The sequence below is a fragment of the Bos grunniens genome, chromosome 13, assembly GCF_055505025.1.
Source record: "Bos grunniens cultivar Pamir isolate PY7600 chromosome 13, Bosgru_T2T1.0, whole genome shotgun sequence".
NCBI lineage: Eukaryota > Metazoa > Chordata > Mammalia > Artiodactyla > Bovidae > Bos > Bos grunniens.
The window spans coordinates 22,568,228-22,574,227 of NC_141177.1; positions in this window are offsets into that span (position 1 = coordinate 22,568,228).

A 6,000-nucleotide genomic window follows, 5' to 3' on the forward strand; every position below is an offset into this window, starting at 1 on the left:
GGTACATAGTGATAGTGTGTGTGTTTGGTATGGTATTCCCAGAGGACAACTTCAAGAAAGAACTGGCCAGTTTGCAAATAGAAATAATCTGGAATAAAGGGAGTCCAGAAATTGAGGGCCTTGAAGGCTTAGAAAAGTAGACTTATCCTGGGTTCCCAAATACTTAGGGATAGAATTTAAAAAGACACTGAACAACTAAATCTAGCAAAATGTTTCATTTCTGGATGAAGTGAGAGAAACAATTAAGGTTAGGGATGTGGACTTGCAATTGAAGCCGGAGAGTCTCAAGGTAGCTGCCACTCAACTGAAGGAGAGAGAGAGAGAGGGAGAGAGAGACAATAGCACAAAGAAGCATAAGTTTAAATGGACATTGGACTCGGTTAGCTGTAGATGGAACTGACTGGAAGCAAATGGATTAGGAAGCTACTAAATCTCTAATACTACCATATTGCCAAAGAAACCATTAACCCCAGATCAACAAAGCCTCTGTCTGAGCTGGCAAACAATCTTTGATTCTCTGATCTTCCACCGAAGATCCTGATCTTCAGTAATTCCATTGATCTCCTTGAAGGAGGCAGGCTTCAAAGGCAAGTTTCTGAACACAATTTTGGACATGACCAAGAATTATGCACAAGGAGGAAGAATGTACAATAATTATGTACAATTGTGAAGGAAGATCCAAAGAAATGGATTTGGGAAACACAGAGAATAAAGGGCAAGGGAATTCATCTCAAAGTACAGAATTATGGTGTCGGGAAGGACTTTCCCTTAGGCACAGGGTGAGAGCCTTATGATTTAGGCCTAAAGGCATTTCAGCATTGGTATGGACCAAAGGCTGCTGGTCTTTTCTAAGAGAGAATATTTATTATAGTTACTTTATTTCTTTAAAAACTTGTTTAAATTTATTTTTGGCTGTGCTGGATCTTTATTGCTGCACGTGGGCTCTCTCCAGTCGCTGAGAGTGAGGGCTTCTCTCTACCTGTGGTGCATGGGCTTCTCATGGAGGTGGCTTCTCTTGCGTGGAGCACAGGCTCTGGGTTCACGGGTTTCCGTAGTTGTAGCACGCCAGCTCAGTAGTCGTAGTTTGCTGGTTCTAGGGTGTGTGGGCTTCAGTAGTTGTGGCGAGGGGGCTCAGTAGTAGCAGCTTTTGGGCTCTAGAGTGCGGGATCTGTAGTTGTGGCACACGGGCTTAGTTGCTCCGCGGCATATGGAATCTTCCCAGACCAGGGATTGAACCTGTGTCCCCTGCGTTGGCAGGAGGATTATTATCCACTGTGCCACCAGGGAAGTCTAGTTACTTTATTTCTGATCTAGCATTTATATGTGTGAATTGGCATACAGATTGTCTTTTTAGTTCATAGGCTGTCAGATTGAGAAAACTCACTTTCCGATCTGATGGTGAGAGCCATGCATCACTCAAGAATACTGGGCTTTGAGCTGGATTGAACTTTGATTTGTGCCTCTTGGAAAGGAACTGAATGTGTTCCATATGCAGGAAGAAGAGATTAAGAGGATCTGACCATTTGAGACCATGGTAGACTCATTGAATATCTATGGGCTTCTTCATTTTAGAGACATTCTTGCAGCTAAGTGGGTGTCATGTGACTGGGCTCTGACCAATGGAATAACAAGAAAAATGATGTAAGCCTTCCTGTCTTACTTAAGGACACTTTATATGGTTATCCAGCCCCCTTTTTCTTTGCTGTGTTCATCTTAGATGCCACATTTTTCAGATGCCATTAGTAACTATGAGAGGAGAAGGTCTGAATGAACCACATTAAACTTTGCATAATAAATTGCTATTGTTAAGCCACTGAGATTTCAGGGTTTATTTGCTATTGCAATATAATCTATCCTATCCTGACTATATACCATCTATTATATATATATATATATATATATATATATTTATATTCTCTTCTTAGAACATTGTTCCTACAATATTTTTTTGTGTGTGGGTGTTTGCTTCAGGTTTTATCTTGACTGTCACATTCTCAGAAGGGATTTCTCTGAATACTCCACCTAAAGTCAGCACTCTTATTCAAGTTGTTATTCGGTATGAATCCCATTCTTATCTCATTAATAGCAGCAATCACAAAATATTTATTTTTCACTCGTTTACTTTCCACTTTTTTTTACTAGAAAGCAAGTTTTACCAGATCAGATACCAAGCCTGGCATGTTCAACACTGTAGCTCCAGTGTCAACCACACTGTCTTTCAAAATGATAGATGTTTGGAAAACATTTGTAAATAAGTTAACCAAATGGAACTTTTTGGGCCTCAGTTTTCTCATCTATAAAGTGTGATAGTATCAATTTTCCATGTCACAGTTTAAAAACAAAATTTTTTTAGTGCTGCTATGTTTGAGTAGTGATTTGTTCTTAGAACTCAAATTTAATTGTTGTTAAATTCAAAAGGGAAATAGAGCACCTTTAACATCTGAAGTTTAGAGAGAATCACATCAGCTGGGAGTTTATAATGATTTAACAAGGACTGGTTCAACGAGGGCTACTGGGCTAGGAAATGTCTGCGAGACTGTGGCCAGCACACCTGGGCTTAACCTCACGTGGAGCAGCCATAAATAAGCTCGTTTTATTCAGGATAAGATTTTCCTACAATTTCCCATAATGTGAGATCATCACATATTCAGACCATGAAGGGGAACTCAAGGCTTCTCACTTTGTTGAGTCTCTAAGAAAACAGACATGTGCAGAGATCAAAACCAATCCAGAATCCTTGAGGCATGGACCTGGGGAATGAACTTCTTAACAGAGGTAACAAAAAGTACACAATAAAACTGATATTGAGCCTTCTCCTCCCTTTGGTGCTTACGCTGGGACATAAATTAGAGCTTCTTTTGGTTCTTTTCTGAGTCCTCTTCCCCTAACGCCTATGTCTTCATGAAAGCAAGTGTCATACAGGGTTAGCTACTTCCCGTGTAGGTTCTTGGATCGACAAATATGGCTAGAGCTTGGCTCAAGAAATAAGGCCCTGGAGCCTGTAAACCAACAAGGCTGTTTTTGTTCTCTGGTCCTTAAGCAAAGGAGACAGAAGGATCACATACCCCTGGCTCACCTCTTTCTAGGGCAGGACATCATACAGAAGTTACTTATTTATTTAGGGAGGTTTTAACTTTATCTTTTAACTGAAATGTATTTGACATGTAAAACTGTGCACATTTAAGGTGTACATCAAATTGATTTGATCCATTTATATACTGTAATATGATTGCCATTATAGTGATAGCACCTCTGTCATGTTACATAATTATCATTTTTTTTTTTTTGGTAATGGGGACATTTAAGATCTAGTCTTTCACCAAGTTTGATAATTATAATACACTCAGTTCAGTTCAGTTCAGTCGCTCAGTCGTGTCTGACTCTTTGCAACCCCATGAATCGAAGCACGCCAGGCCTCCCTGTCCATCACCAACTCCTGGAGTTCACTCAAACTCATGTCCATCGAGTCGGTGATGCCATCCAGCCATCTCATCCTCTGTCGTCCCCTTTTCTTCCTGCCTCCAATCCCTCCCAGCATCAGAGTCTTTTCCAATGAGTCAGCTCTTCGCATGAGGTGGCCAAAGTACTGGAGTTTCAGCTTTAGCATCATTCCCTCCAAAGAAATCCCAGGGCTGATCTCCTTCAGAATGGACTGATTGGATCTCCTTGCAGTCCAAGGGACTCTCAAGAGTCTTCTCCAAGATCACAGTTCAAAAGCATCAATTCTTTGGCACTCAGCTTTCTTCACAGTCCAACTCTCACATCCATACAAGACCACTGGAAAAACCATAGCCTTGACTAGACAGATCTTTGTTGGCAAAGTAATGTTTCTGCTTTTGAATATGCTATCTAGGTGGGTCATAACTTTCCTTCCAAGGAGTAAGCGTCACACTACTGTTATCTATATTAATTATACTATATATTAGGACTTATTTGTCTGCTACTGCTAAGTGCTAAGTTGCTTCAGTCGTGTCCAACTCTGTGCGACTCCAGAGATGGCAGCCTACTAGGCTCCCCCGTCCCTGGGATTCTCCAGGCAAGAACACTGGAGTGGGTTGCCATTTCTTTCTCCAACTTATTTGTCTACTAGTTGCAAATTTGCACCCTTAAACAACATCTCTCCTATTCTCCCAACCCCCAGCCCCTGGTAACCTCCAATTTATTCTCTGTTTTTATGAGTCTGACTTTTTTTAGTTTCCACACATAGGTGATATCCTCCTATCTCTATATGTCTTATTTGAGGGTTCCCCTGGTGGCTGAGATGGTAAAGAAGCTACCCGCAATGAGGGAGACCTGGGTTTGATCCCTGGGTCAGGAAGATTCCCTGGAGAAGGAAATGGCAACCCACTCCAGTATTCTTGTCTGGAGAATCCCATAGGCAGAGGAACCTGGTGGGGTACAGTCTATGGGATCACAAAGAGTTGGATATGATTGAGTGACTAACACATTCTTTCTATATAACTTATCTACTTAGCATGATGTCCTCAAGGTCCATCCATGAGGTCATAAGTGACAGGACTTTTTTTCTTTTTCATTATATATGTATACCACATCTTCTTTATCCATTTATCCTTGAGGGACACTTAGGTTGTTTCTGTATCTTGGCTATTGTGACTAACGCTGGAATAAACTTGGGAGAGCAAATAGCTCTTAGATACCTTGTTTTCATTTCCTTTAGGTATATATCCATAGTGGTTGAACCAGTTTGCACTCCCACTCTGCTAAGTCACTTCAGTCGTGTCCGACTCTGTGTGACCCCATAGACAGTAGCCCACCAGGCTCCCCCATCCCTGGGATTCTCCAGGCAAGAACACTGGACTGGGTTGCCATTTCCTTCTCCAATGCATGAAAGTGAAAATTGAAAGTGAAGTCGCTCAGTCGTGTCCGACTCTGAGCGACCCCATGGACTGCAGCCTACCAGGCTCCTCCGTCCATGGGATTTTCCAGGCAAGAGTACTGGAGTGGGGTGCCATTGCCTTCTCCGAAAGTTTCAGCTCTTACATTTAAATCTTCAATCAATTTTGAGTTAATTTTTGTGAGTGGTGTAAGAGAGGGGTCCAATTTCATTCTTTTGCATGTGGTTATCCAGTTTTCCCAATACCATTCTTTTATTGAAGAGACTTATCCTTTCCGTATATACTATTCTTGGCCCCATTGTGGAATTATTAGTTAATCATATGTGAGGGGTTTTAATTCTTGGCTCTGTATTCTTCTCTGTTAGCCTGTGTCAGAGAGAAGTTTACAACCAAAGTTGAGTGATAAACAGGATGCATTTATCTGAGGTGTCTTTTAACTTATGAAAAAAACTCTTAGTGTCCTGGTAGCTATTGGCAAAATAAAGTAAAACAAAGGAGGTATTAATATTGAACCAGAAGGCAAGCATAAAACCAGGAATTTCCCTGAGGCTTCCCAAACTTGTTTTGGGAAGGCAAGGCCCAAATGGAGAGAACAGCGCCACTGACATGGGGCACTTTCGAAGCAGGTGCAAAAGAAATGGAACGTGTTTTTATTGGCTGAAGTAATTTGATGCTTGATCTTTTCAAAAGAATTCTTTGAAGAAATTTTCATGGGAAATATTGGAAGTTTTCTGAATTTCCTTCTAATTAATTTGTTTATCATTATTTGGTTTAGAATTATTTATTAGTGGGAGTGGGACATCAGGGTATTTTCAGTGTTTTGGACACCTTCACATCTTTTTTTCTTTTGAATGATCGAAAACCTTTTATTAAATCCCAGGCATAGAATATAATTCATTTCAGACTTGAGCATAAACTGTTTGACATAAAACTGTATTGCTGCAGATGGATGGAAGTGACTGCTGAATGCTTCACCATCCTCATGCCGTTCTAGGAAAAGGTGATGACAATAACTATAAAGAAAAAGGTAAAAACCTCTCTACTCAATTTTACATATCATTTGCTGTACTTGCATTGATTCTTCCATTAAATTCAGCCGTGTGAGGACAGAGATGAATGATAGCAGGGAGTTTTTCATGTGCTT